Here is a 15,101-nt window from a genome sequence, read left to right as displayed (position 1 = left end):
TGACGACCAAGCTTCAGCTTCCTCACAGACAGCATGACATTTTCTCCTAGGATTTCAGTGCCAGAGGATGCAAAGCAGCCCCAGAGCATCACCGAGCCACCACCATGCTCGACTATTGACAGTGTTCTTTCTTCATTCTTCTCCCTCCAGACATACCGCTGATCCATCGTGCCGAAAAGTTCCAGTTTTGTTTCATCGCTCCACAGAACAGGATCCCAAAACTTCTGTGGATTATTTTGTATGATTTTGAGCCGACTTTTCTCGTGCTTTTGTGTAAGTAGTGGTGAACACGTCTTGGAGTTCTGGCGTGGAAAACTTCTGCGTTTAGTACGCGTTTTACCGTGCTCACTGAGTGCCTGTTCCCACCAAGCCAACAGGTCTTGCTGCAGATCTTTTGCAGTCACTCGGGTTTGTCACAACCTGCCTTCTCAGAAATCTGGTTGCAGCCGTTGATAGCTTCCTTTTTCTGCCCCGTCCAGGTATTTCATACATTTTCTACCCCTAGCCAGTTCAGGTATTTCATGTGTTCCAGCTCAAGCACACCTGGTGCAATTAATGTAGGCCTTGATTAGTTGAATCAGGTGTGCTTGAGACAACACCTGTTTTGCATATTTGTGCTGTTGTGAGGGAATCTATTCAGGGGGTTGAATCATTTTGAAACTGGAGAAATCATTATAAATTGAAATTTTCAGTTGAATTTGGGGAAACCACTATGTGGAAGCGTTCTTTGTGTTGAACCATTTCAATCGCTTTTGTCCAGTTTGTTCGTTGCAAACAGCTGAAAGTCTAAACATTTCGACAATAAACCTGATTTGCAATGGGGGTTGAATCATTTTGATTGCAACTAAAAAAAATAAAAATAATAATGTTTCAGTTCATGTTACATAGTGGGCTAAAGTGGTTTTCTGTGAAAAATCAGTTAAAACCTGATCTGATCGACTTCTAAAATCTAAGAGCACTGTATCTCTTGCATACTACACGAAAGCACATACTATTGATCCACTCGATCACTCTGTAGTGAAATGCGAGATCTTAATTTCGCTGTTCATTTCCTCTCCTCTAACGAACATTCATGTTACATGCAAGTATGAAGACTGACACGCACTGTATGCAACCACCCACGTGACATCCTCACACGTTCAGAAAAATACAGACCGAGACAAACTAAGCAGCTAATCAAAAAACTGCAAACTTATCATGTTCACCTTCTGCTTCGTCACTTAAATGATATTTCGTAACACCTTGACAGACTGCAAGCACTAATCTACACAGATAGGTATAGATCTATATGAGCATATCAGCCAAAGCCAATCAAACTCCAACCGCCCCATCCGTTACGCAACAGACGGTTCAAGTGTATGCGCACACGTTCTTCATGCCTTGCCCAGAAATAATTCTATTAAATTAGTTTTAGACGAAGGAAGACAAACCGCTTAAATGGCGCCTACATAAATAAACATGTAGGCGTCCGAAACATGAGTGTGTTATACAAGAGCTCTTGTTAGGTTTTACTGTAAGAAGTTTGTTGGGAACGTGTAGAAGAACATGTTCGGAATAGTGTAAATAGATGCTGTGTGACAAAGAGGAGTCAATAAAAACGGGTCAGCTAATTGGCTACGTTACACTCAGATACATTATACATTACAGATAATGGAGCTAACTTTTTAAACATTATTTCATAACTCGTACATTCGTGAGTCTTTCTCGTGCGCTAGCATTTGGGAGTTCTATTAAAAAATGGCTGATGTTTGGGTAAAAAACACCAACTAGACACGAATTAAAATGTTTGCGACAGAGCCAAAACCAACCCCGAACCTCTGAACGTGTAATTGTGTAGACATGCCAAGGAGTGATATCATCTAGGACATCTTAATCATCATCATCCAGAACATGTACAGCTTTTACACTGCAACTGAATCTTTGCCTGCGAGTACGATATTGAAATAAAGGTAATGTATGATTGCAGAATTAACACTTACACACACACACACACACACACACACACACACCAGGTGATGTCTTACCTGCTCAGGTTAATCGCGTCTATTCCATAGTCGAGCAAGAAATGAACAGATCGACAGGAATGAGAAGTGCAGGAGCGAAGGAGGAGATGGTGGGTGGGGGCCAAACAACTCGTTTTTCCAGTCCCAATGCACGTGTAAACATTAGAACATTACTTTGACGCCTTTTTGCATAATAAATCAATACGTTTTAAAAGAGGTCTTAGGTTCTAAACTAATCCAAAAATCACAACATCCACAGCTATAACATAACATCATACCGTGCAATGTTTATTATTATGAATACTAAAAGCTAAATCAATCATTAAACTAAACTCACCAGGTAGCACGCATAGAAGTTCAAATGAAAGCTGTACGACGGTCTCTTGCAGGAGAGAGGCACTGTATAAATCACAACATTAACTAAATCCTGAGAATTGTCCTGCTTGAAAACACGACATGCTGATCTATCAGTACTGCAGTAAAGTTAAGCAACTCTTAATGCACCTGGGTGACTCACTTGTATCTCTTGGCATGCAGGTGAAAAGGATTGCGGGGGGGAGGGTGAGGCGTGTGAGGGTGGGGCAGCGTCGGCAATCAGTGCAGCTTAGCAAAACATCTAATCTCTCCAGTAGGCAAGGTGTATGTGGGTGTGTGGGTGAGAGTGTGTGAGATGGGGGGAAAGTGAAAGAGAGTGACTGAATAACATTGAGAATGAGAAATAAAAAGGTGAGAACAGGTGAAAGTGTGAAATTAATTGGAAGTGAAATTGCGGACACATGGAGAAGAGTCAGCACGGTTCTGGAGACCGACATTAAGGGCGAGACGATGGGATTGTAAAATACACTAATATATATATATATATATATATATATATATATATATATATATATATATATATATATATATATATATATATATATACACATATACATATACATACACACACACACTGAAATTCATCAAAAGGTTCGTCATTCATAAAAGGGCGAGTCTTTAAAAACCCATTAAACCTTTATAATCTGACAATAAACCCGTAATCATTGCATTGCCACACTTCCACCTTGTACTCAAGACAGGCCATTCATACACATGCTACAGAATTTATGGATGAAGGATTATTCAACCAGCAGAAATTCTACATAAACACACAGCTTCACGGTAACTTGCTCATTTAGTATATACATGCTCTTCTGCTACAGTGAATTATTATTGAAAATCAGACAAAACTCCAGTTCCACATTTTCTCTGGATGCTTTAAAAACCGAACGAATAGGATTGTAAGATCGTATAAAAATTTTTTAAAAATAAGTAAGTGGCTGATATTCTAAGATAAAAAAAATAAAGAAAGAAAGAAAAACTGCAAAGTCGTCCTCTGAACTGAATATAAATGTGGTGTTCTTTTACTGAGGACCGTTCTACATGGTTTTGTTCCTGACCTCCTGTGCAATTTCGTTCGGAAGTAGTGGAGTTTTCCTTTTCGCTTGTACCAATCGTGGATGCTATGGATGCAGAGTTTCTAATCTTATAACTTGAGTAAATTGTTCAAATTCTGTCAAATTCCCCAACCATTCGTGTAGATCAGGGAAGGACGAGGAGTTGTCTGTTCTGCCAAGAGCTGATGGCGTTGAATGATGAACGTGACCAATGCCCAAACTGCTGGGATCTGAATATTTGCGATGGTATTACTACAACACCACCACCACCACCACCACTGGCTAAGGATCATCTTCCTCTGGCGCTGCATGGCCACAGTGAGGAGTGAATGGGTTAGGGTTAACCCTGGATATGATGCAGGAATACAACGTATAAAATAATAATAGAAATAGTAACTATTAGTCAGTCATGATGAGGATAAAATGGGTAGGCAGGTTGCAAGAGCTACTAACATTTCATGCACATGTTATTCTTAATTACGAAGGCATTCTCAATGTCCTCCTGTTGTGAGTCATGACAGCATTTTCTTTACCCGTGTCAGATATTTGACCAGGTGACTACACAAGCCATTCCAACAACTAACGTCTCCTCACACAGATCTGAATATTCACTAATAACAACAACCAGCGTTGGGGTTTCATATCTCAGGACAAACTGCAATACAGATGTGTGGGGCTTCAAAACGGGCCATGACGTCAGGTCATAAAGCCTCTCGGTTTCCACATAATTTACGTTACAGTGATTTCCAGTTAATCCAGGTAATCTGTAAATATTTATACTTTCAAAAATGTGCTTGGGAAATGAACATAAATAAATACCGTTCTTCAAAAAAATTCATCACTGAAATTGAGACTACACAGGCATCATTTAATCTGTTGACACTGCCATACTGCAGATATAAACATGCCCGCTCTGATTGGCTGCCATCCAAATCTCAGCTTCATCATTGGCTCATGAACTCATGCTGTAACATTTATGATTGTTGCTAAGACAAAACAACTCAGTTGAGAGGAATTTGGTCCAAGAGTCACTTCTCCTCCCGAACAAATTCCAGAAAACGCCCTTGTTCACTGTTTCTATGTGACACGAGATGCCAACGTTTAGTTTATGATTGTAAATGGCCTCTCCCTACTGAAGGTCAATTATACAACATATTATTCCAGCTTTCCTTTCGAATAGCAGTTTTCCTAAGCAAGTGGTTAAATACTTGTACAGCCACTGCTGTGTTTCAGCATTTAATGTTTTAAGCAAATGCCATACTGCACTAAAAATGTCACATTTGATTGGTCAGTGTATTAATCATACTGTATAGCCAAAAACCTAGCATCCCTCCTGTTTTCAATCAGTTGGACATGACTAGTCGTTTCTCTCATCACTTTTTTTTTTTTTGTCGTATTTGGATCCAGACTGCTACTGCTTGTAGATTTATCCACAGGACAATTTGGCTACACATTTCGGTCTTTCTCTCCCCCAAAAGCGTTCCAGGCCTTTCTAATGATGAATCACTCAACTTCTTTCCCAAAACAGATCTGTTGTTGTTGCCGTGTTCCGTGGCAGCTTTTATCGTGCTGGAAAAGCATGTTGGTTGTTTGTTGACTTGTCATTAGCTTCGGTTGCCAAGAATTCACGAAGGCCGAGTGTGAAACTGTATTCCCGTTTGCAAAGTGGTCGGCTGGATTTAGCAAACCCTCCCTTTTTACCTCCTGATGCGAAATAGACGATAAAGTTTAGTGGGTGGACGTATTATTTGCACGATATTTCGCTGAACCCACTGCTAGTGAGGCCCAATAACTATTTTTTATTCCATTAGTTATTAAAGTGCACCTGTTATGGTTTCATGTGGTGTATTATAGAGCTGTTTGTGAATTTAAGTAAGTCTGCGAAGTTTCAAAAATCAAAGCGCACGACAAACGGAGTTATCGACTCCCAAAAGAAGGAAGCGATTCTGAACAATTGAAACGAGTCGTTAGCGATTCCAGACTTATTTCCTGTACAAACCTACGTAGATTTGTAACAAAGAAACCCCGCCTCTGGTCTTCATTGGCTGCTCGCCGATAGCAGTTGACCAATCACAACAGACTGGGATGTCTGACCAATCCGAGCAGAGTATGCTCTCTGAAAGGAGGAGTTTAGAATGAATCTTTTAGAACGGATCATTTAACGAGTCGTTTTTGACACTGGGGGGAAAAAAGCTAATGCTGCGATTTAAATTTTGAGCACATTAAAGTGTTTTCACCTCGGATGCGTGTAAATCTATTGCATGAGACCTTCTGATTAATTCGATCCATGACTATAAAGCAAGTTTACATTCAGTTACTAAACTCTGGCCTCAAATTTTGCCAGTTAACGTGTTAAATGTTGGTTCATACCGCCTATTTTTGACCTAATCTTCATTCTATGGATGGGATGAGCATTAGTTAATAGAGGCGTTCATTCTTTGGTTTATTATTTCATTAAAACATCAGTTAGTACATGTGTTCGTTTCTTTGCTAATGTTATTATGGTGTATTAATGCTGAAATTTCATCGTTAAGTAAAACATGAACTAATGTCAGTTAAGGAAACTTTAATGGAAAGCGTTACAGATTTACGTTACCCGAGATATACAGCTTCTGGGTATTCATAATCAGAGTCTCACACATTCTCCAATTGAGAAAAGGAAAAGAAAAGAAAATTTACGTGCCATACGGCGTAAGGAGAGAATGTTAGGTGAAGTAAAATAACCCAGAGCAAATGAAAATTTGGAACAAGGCTTTGATTGATCACAGAAAATTGCCACATCAGAGCCTGGAGGCCAAAGGTCATTATTCCCTGTCGTACTGTGAAGTGTGGAAATGGTTCCAGTGGAGCACAGAACACAGATAAAAAAGCTAGAAAATGTTGTCTAACCATGAGAAAGTGCAGCTTTTCGCCCTAAACTTTATCAAGATACAATCTATGAAGCTGTTAGCTGTGACATGTATAAAGAAAGCAAATGACTTCAGGTGTACCACTGCAATCTGCAACACATTGTGAAATCACATTTTAAACGGTAGCTTTTGCTGACAAAAAAAATAAAAATAAAAATAATAATTTCTTGGCCAACAATGTGTTATAATTTAAGTGGATAATTATACAGAAATGAGTTCAATGCCCAAGGCGAATGTAAAGGTGGTGATTTTCTTGCTTATACAAGGCTAAAATGCAACACTGTGCAAAAAAAAAACAAAAACCCCAAAACAATAAAAGACAACTGAAACTTCTGAGCTGATTCACAGTGAAACTTAGGATTCAGTCTCACGAAATCCCACATAGACATGCAAGCATTAGTGGATATTCTCTGAAACAATCCATGACCCGAGTATTACAAGCATTACAAGATTCTATATCAAATTCTTAACCCAGATAATATAATATAAAAAAGGTCACAAAAATATCCTTACAGCCTATTATAGCCTATTAACCTTCATTATCCTCATTTACTAAGAAGAGTACACTAAAATTACTTCAGCACCTGAGGCGAAGAGTACACTGTAGATCAGTACAGTAATGGTTCAATATACAGAAGTTTTAATTAAGATTAGATATTAAATTTACATAAGCTTCTCCTTAGAAAAGGAGATAAAGTAACGTTTACTCAACAGAGAATCTACAAAGAAGCACTGAATGACTTAAATCCATGATTCACACAGAGACATCAGCATAGCGCATGCATGGGTGTCTAGACAGACCGTCTCTGGTTTTTTTTTTTGTTTTTTGTTTTTTTTGTTTTTTTTTTAACGTGACACACCCTCCTACAAGAAATGTTTGAGAGTGATGTTCCTGGTACCACGCCTAAACCAAACCCGAAATCTTAAACACACTTTATAGGTAAAAAAAATGTACTACTTGAAGCCATCTCAGACCATTATCTCGTCTTGTTTAAATGGAGTACTGATCATAATATAAGCACCTTGCCACGCTACCGCGTCAAACGTACAGCCACGTCAGCTACTGTACAGAATTTTATCGATAACCTCCCAGAGAATCAGCTATGACTGGATTACCGTCTGATCCCAAAGAACTCGATGACGCGATTCAATGCTTAGACTCAACATTCTGCTACTCCGCTTAAAAGAAAAACAGAGAGGAAAATCTAGCACCCTGGTATAACGATCACACACCTTAAAAAACAGACCACTCGACAATTCGAACGTAAATGGCGCCAAACCAAATTGGTAGTATTTCAAACAGCATGGAAGGAGAGCCTACTGAACTGTAGAAAATATCGTAGTGCTGCTGGATCAGTCTCTCTCTCCACCTTAATTGAAGATAATAAAAATAATCCTAGATTCTTATTCAATACTGTGGCATAATTAACTAAAAAAAACCATCACAGAAAGTTGCACCAATCATTACATAGCAGCAACGATTACGATTACAATGCTTTCCTCCCATTAGAGAGACTGAACTAATTTCATTAATTTCTTCATCAAACTTGTATATTAGATTCTTTACCTACATGTTTCTTCAAACGGATTGTTCCAGAAGGAATCAAACCCCTTCTAAAATGAATCGATTCTTCCCTTAGCTCTGGCTATATACCTAAATCATTTAAACTAGCAGTTATTAAACCCCTGATTAAAAAAAACCTGACCTCAACCCCTGTCAATTGTCCAACTACAGGCCAATATCAGATCTGCCCTTTATTTCCAAGGTCTTCGAAAAGCTTGTGGCACATCAGCTATGCTCGTAACTACATAGGAATAACATTCATGAAATGCATCGGTCAGGATTTAGGCCTCATCATAGCACAGAGACAGCGCTGGTTAAAGTGGTAAATGACCTACTACTTTAACTCGCTGTGTTGAACCATTTCAATCGCTTTTGTTTGATTTGTTCATTGCAAACAGCTGAAAATCTGGCAAGTTTGACACCCGATTTGTAAAGGGGGTTGAATCATTTCGATTGCAACTGTATGCTGATATGACACAGCTGTATGTTTCAGACACCAGCTTAATAAAGTTGAGGAATGTGCAAAGGACATAAGTGAACCCTTGGTCTATTATGATCCGCCATGCCTACTTCGATCGAAAGGTGCAGGTTATTTGTTGGTACCTTGAACAGTGAAGGCTACAGCAGGGGAAAAGCTTTCTGTTACAAAGCCCCACAGTTATGGAACAGCCTTCCCAGTAGCGTTTGGGACGCAGACACAATCTCAGCGTTCAAGCCCAGGCTTAAAACATTTGTTTAGTTAAGCTTTTTGTGAATAGTTTTTTTTCCCTCTTAGGTAAAGGAGCAGATCTAGAGGGCTCACTTTGTGACAACGTCCATTGTTAAAAACGCTATAGAAATAAAACTGAATTGATTAACACCTACAAATGAATAGCTTTAGTTAAGGTCATACAAGTAAACAAACACAAGGAAACACATTACTCACATTGTCAGCATTACTATGCATGAAGAGTGGCACTGTGTGATGGTGCTACGAGTTCACTGTTCATCACAAAGTTTCTGAAAGTAAACAGTCTGACAAACAGCAGCCGAAGAAATTGCAAGTGCAAGCTACTTAATTTCCCCGAAAACTACAATCACGCCTGAGAAATAACTGTTGAAATAACAGTTTCTACAATAACAGAGTGAAACATGTCAGGTGACCAGTTGTTCCATCCAGAGGAGGACCCAACAATTATAATGCCACACGCTAAAATGACAAGATGATAAACAACTGATAACTGGCACATTTAACATGACTCCTATTACATGTCGCCCCACTGACTTCTATTCTGAGCCACGCTAATATATTTTGGAGAAACCCGATGTATTAATACAGTCCAAGCATGATGATGGGCACGTGAAGTCCCCAAGCTCCAAGTACATGCACTAGCACAAAATCAACGTTAACCACTAATCAGTTTATATAAGAAAATAAAGTAGTGTAATGTTGATCAGCGCCACCTCGCTAGTCAATAAAACAGTTTTACTTCTTAGAAGCGACTGAAATTAAAAGCTGGTGATGCCACACACATAAATAATCACGTTACTGAAGGACTCACGTAAACCCAGAGTTTTCCTGTTCTCAGCCCTTAAGCACACGAATAAACCTATGGCCTGAAACCTTTTTTTTTTTTTTCTCTCTCTTTCTTTGCGCAGTTTACATTACCAATGATGGTGTCCTGATGGAATGTCATAAATTTAGAATGATGCGTGTCGGTCATGGGCTATGTTGACATACCAGCTCTGACAACACCTTCATTTTGAACATACTTTCGTTATGGTACATAAAAATGAGACCAAGTATTTAACTACATTCCACCAGAGTGCAAAGTTTGTAACATCGCACCTGTGACTCTAGTTACATGGTTATTAGTGTAAGGGAAATGTGAGCACTTGAACTGCTTTACTATATGTATATTGTAACTAAATACGGTGCCTTGTATAAGTATTCACCCCCCTGAACTTATCTCCATATCTAAAGGTGGTTCTACCAAGTATTGACTCCAGGGGGGAATATCTATGCAACCAATAACTAACTACTAATAATATATATATATATATATATATATATATATATATATATATATATAAACACTGTGTCACAATAAAAAAAATGTTTCATGTTAAACATTTTGTGAAACTCACAAGAAAAAAAATGAATGTCTAATCCAGTTCTATATTGTATCACTAAATTATTCAGAAATATTCAAGAAAACAATGTATTTTTTTCCCCCTTGTATTAGAAAAATCCTACTTTGTATAAACTGTATTTTATTATTTTGTCTAAAACAGATCTCCAAGGTGCTACATGTGCACAAATGTACAGTATATTGTATGATTCATAGCTTTCATATCAGTCCACACTGAAATTAATTTGGAAATTGACTCTCAGCCAATAACTGTGTAAAATTAATTCCATAATTAATTGCGATAATCATTAGAACATCTGAAAATCCCTGAATGGCTACTGACTGATCTTGTTTCCCCCCCCCCACACGTGCTTGGTTACGGTTGCTATACAAACCTAGACGTTTCTGAAAAATGGAGGCGTTCACAGTCATGATGAAGTGCGGATTGTTTCAGACTCCGCCCTCGTGGCTGTGTTCGGTTATGGGGTCAGTGTTCAGCTGATAAATAGTACAGGACACCTCGCCTCTCCTTCAAATTCAAAATGTGCTGATGAAAAACGCTGCTACGCCTTCTAAACGTACTCCTAACGTACAATAGCAACAGTTGCTAAGCAGTGGTTGCAGAACCAACATGAGGCAGGGATTCACATCAGTCATATAGAATTACAATACACCAACAATAAATGCAACAATAGTAAACACTTTACTTGTTTTTTTATTTTTATTATTATTATTATTATTATTATTATTATTATTATATTATATTATAGGCACGGTCACGAATACACTTTGGAAAGCACATAAACAGGGATGAAAACCAGCGAGGATATAAAAAAGCAGGTGGGGACAGTGATGGATCGGCACGCCACGCATTCCCTCTTAGGGTGGAACATGTGTCAGAGAAACCTGGCATTTACCTGAGATACAAAACACACCTGCCTATATTCGTGTCCTAAATAAAACAGCGTAACTGGGCAAACGGGTGGTAACAGCAAAGGAAAAAAAGAAAAAGAAAAAAAAACCACCGGTGTCATACAGGTGTGTGACAACAGGTCCATCGCCTGCAGGTACACAGCGAAGTATAAATCAATTAGCGAAATGCTTTCCATTCCTCACTGTGAAAAGAACTTTTTTTTTTCCCCCTCAAAAGGAGTGAAAAGTATACTCTCTTGGACTTTTTACTGATCCGATCACTATCTACTACATTCCTCCCCGCCCCATTCTTCACAGGGCTGGAACAATCAATACTCAACATCAGCAAAGTTCAACCAAAAATATTAATGAGGCGTGCAACGTCACTTGCTGTTAAGTGCTAATGATGATTGAAATGAAAAAAAAAAAAAACCCTGCTCGTTTTAGGGAATTATCCAATCAGCCAAAACGTCAGCAGTGCAATGCTCCTTCTGCAGGTGGAAATACCTTGTTGATGAGAGAGAGGACGGCTACGGCAGCTCAAATAATCACTCTTTACAACCTTGGTGAGCAGAAAAGCATCTCGGAATGCACATACTGAACCTTAGAAGAACTGAACAAGGAAGAAGGCACCGGGTTCCACGCCTTTCAGATACATCGTTACACTGATGTATCGTCAGAGCCCTAACCAGTCAGGTTTCTGGAATATTTTTAAAAAGATCAAACGAAATAAAACTGCCATTTGAGTTCTGCAACTAATCCATCAATCACTGCCGAGCCGTGTTGACGAGACGATCTGGCTTCTACAGTGTCGCTGGGAAATAATAATAATAATAATAATAATAATAATAATAATAATAATAATAATAATAGTGCATTGTCTTTTGAGGGAAGGAGAGGGAGTGTATACTATATCATCAGATTCGACGTGACTAACTAAGACATGAGCGTTTCCACATTCTGTTCCTCTGACGACTTCTCTTAGTAATGTACGGGCAGCAAAGGTATTAGGGCGGGATCAGCACGAAAATATGCATTACATCCATCTAGGGGATGAAATAGTGGAAAGTCAATCCAGACAATACAAGGTGTGTACAGATGCTGCTGTTAAATCCAGCAGGTAGCCTGAGATTTGGTGATTTATGAATGGAGGACTTGTTGAAGGAACAACTAGCTCATGTCTGAGGAACTTATCCCTCCTGAAAGCTATTATGTTAGGTTAAAAGGGAAGATTGCAACACCGTGACTAATAACTTCGTGATCCTTTAAAACGGAGTGAAAATTTGTGAAACCTTTTTTTTTCTTTTTTTTTTTTTTTTAAACTTTACATGATCTTCCATTTTGGATTTCCCTGACATGATTTCAGGTTTAAACCAAATTACAACACAGATGGTGTGCAATTTAAGTGCACTTCCAGGTTTAAGTGTTGCCATGTTTAAGCTAAATATCCGTTTCTTAAAAACCACACCGATAGTCTCATTTTGCTTTAAAACAAGGCCTTGCTGCCAGCAGACTAATTTTAAACTAGCACAAAAAAAAAGGAGAAAAAAAAAAATAAGCCACAAGCAGACTTGCTTTCCCCACCAATTTCCCATAAAAGCGTAGCCATGGCAACCTGATACCACCAGAAAATTCACAGTTACCAGCTAAACAACCTCACTTGGGCTAATTCATTCCCCACAAACCAGCAACATCAGATTTATTTACTTTTTTATGCAAGAAAATGATAACATGTACATGTTAACATGTCCTTGTCTTACAACTATTAAAATGAACTGATGTAAATCATTCGACATGCTTTTTGAACTTCTTAACCGTCTTGAACTTCTTAATAAGCCCACACATCACCGTGACATCACAGCGGGGGAGAAGTTCTCTGCGACAGCGTCAAGATTATACCTTGCGTCCTCCTGACAACAAGGTGAAACATTAGACGGTTGTACCCGTAGTGTTCTAACCACAGCCTACGGTTATCTGTGTAAAGAATAAAATCGGATCCAGACTCGATCTGCACGCCTAAAAACGACTCCGGACGAACCGCAACAACCCGCAACCATAAAGTCTGCATTCCTCTAGATTTAAAATAAGCCCACCAGAACGGAAGGGAACGGAACGGAACTTCACACCCAGGACACGTTCTAACAGGTCACTAAAAAATAAAAAAAGGAAAAATCCTGGACGCATTTTGGAGATTGTGATGATGTTTCTTTCTACTAACCACAACCCAATGCAAAACAGAAACACACACACACACACACACACCCAAGAAGGCATACTATGCAGTCATGCATTGAAAAGACAGGTTATTCTCCTCAGGTGTGGTTACAGGATGCAAAGAGGTAGGAAGCTATTTTCGTTCCATCGATTTGAAAAGAGTGGATTACTGACTGAAAGCACGAGGGATGCCATGACTGAGTCAGTTTCAGGCGCAAGTCATTAACGCGCCACAATTAGAAATCCTCACTAATCAGAACGAGCACATATAAAAGCATCATGTGTGTTACTGCGTCATTAAAGCAATTAAACCGCCGATGAATCACGCGAGGATTTCTCAAACAGCAGATACTGGAGTATTCTTTAAAAAAAATAAAAACTACACCAAAAGAAGAAAGGGTCATATTCGTGTTTGATACCTGATTAAACAGAAGCTCAGTTCTGGGGCGTTGCGTGTAAGTAGCTCTGATTTAGTCTTGACTATATGAACTGATCAGATGTTGCCAGCTCACTGTGACGTCACATCTCTTTCATCAACTTCCAAATCACCATGGATCATAAACCATGTCAGGAGATGACATTTGGACTGGTTAAAATACTGAACAGCAATTACATAACGTGGGAATATATTCTCACCTGGACACCGAACTGGGTTTTCCTCCTGCTTAACACAACTACACGGATAAGTGTGTGACAGTGCATTTGTGCCTCTATCTGTGTATGTGTGTTACAGTGCATTTGTCCCTCTCTCTCTCTCAGTGTGTATGTGTGTTACAGTGCATTTGTGCCTCTCTCTCTCTCAGTGTGTATGTGTGTTACAGTGCATTTGTGCCTCTCTCTCAGTGTGTGTGTGTGTGTGTGTGTGTTACACTGTCTCCCAGCTTGCTCCTGTACTACAACCTCTGTTCCACGCTTTGTAACAAACACTAACACACTCCTAGCTTAATGTACAGTGTGTTAAGGAGTTAAATCAAGTGTGTTAAAGCAGGAACACGTTAAAATGGGCAAAAGTTCACCATCATGCACGAACACACACCAACACAAACACACTAAAAGACTCGATTCACCTATAACCTCAGGAAGGGTGTTAATGGGAAAGAGTTAAATCACTCACTCTGACCTGACTGACACACACACACACACACACACACAGGTTAAAGGCATAACACAGTCAAAAATTGAGTTTTTTTTTTTTTAAAACCCAACAAACAAACAAAAACAATCTTTAAACAGGATATATTACACTAACTGTGTAGCTTCAATGCTAACCCTACTAGCATAACTGTCTTTACATGCCAAAAGAGAAAGAAGTAAAGTTCCCCCCCCCCTCCTCCTCCCTTTATTTTCTCGTCGTATTAACACTTTATCACTTTATCAACACTCCCAACAGCAAACAAATTAAATTAAATAAGAAGTTGAAAAGAAAAAGAGCTCCTTTACGTTACCTTTAATATAAAAGTGCAGTGTGTGAGGAGGCTGTAGCAGCGCGCGCTCTGTAGGTCAGCAGCTCTGCTTGACTTTGACACTTCGCGCGTGCACCAATCAAGAATATGCGCGAGGGCTCGGCTACACCTGGGCGCCCCTACTTAGAACACCTCACGCGTCACTGTTACGCAACTTCCGCTCTGAGGCTGTAGTTTTTCCTCACTGCTTGTAAGGCACTGCCTTGTTTCTCAGCGGGAGGAACATGGGCAATGTTATTCAGCACCATATTTGGAGAAATGCCGAGTTTCGGATAATAATCCAAAAATATTTAAGGAATGCGGTATGTGGATACAGCCTGGATCCCAGAACACCACACACACACACACACACACACACACACACATTAACATTTCTGTCACACACTATTATAGTCTTTCTCTTAGAACACTTCTCACATGAACACTTTTCTCACACACTGCTTAACACCCCAGAACTTCTCTCACACATTAACACAGTCCATAACACATCAA

General features: G+C 39.2%; 1 protein-coding gene across 1 annotated transcript in view; it reads right to left on the bottom strand.

The window, feature by feature from the left end:
• LOC128621998 (cingulin-like protein 1) overlaps window positions 1–14,726 on the bottom strand; it is a 38,825-nt gene extending 24,099 nt beyond the window's left edge. The window contains exon 1 of the mRNA XM_053648112.1: window positions 14,592–14,726. The gene's annotated coding sequence lies outside the window, so the exon portion shown is untranslated. The remainder of the gene's footprint in view (window positions 1–14,591) is intronic.
• Window positions 14,727–15,101: the final 375 nt, after the last annotated feature.

The sequence above is a fragment of the Ictalurus furcatus genome, chromosome 18, assembly GCF_023375685.1.
Source record: "Ictalurus furcatus strain D&B chromosome 18, Billie_1.0, whole genome shotgun sequence".
Lineage (NCBI taxonomy): Eukaryota > Metazoa > Chordata > Actinopteri > Siluriformes > Ictaluridae > Ictalurus > Ictalurus furcatus.
Note: the sequence above shows the minus strand (reverse complement) of the source record. Positions and strands in the feature narration are given on the sequence as shown.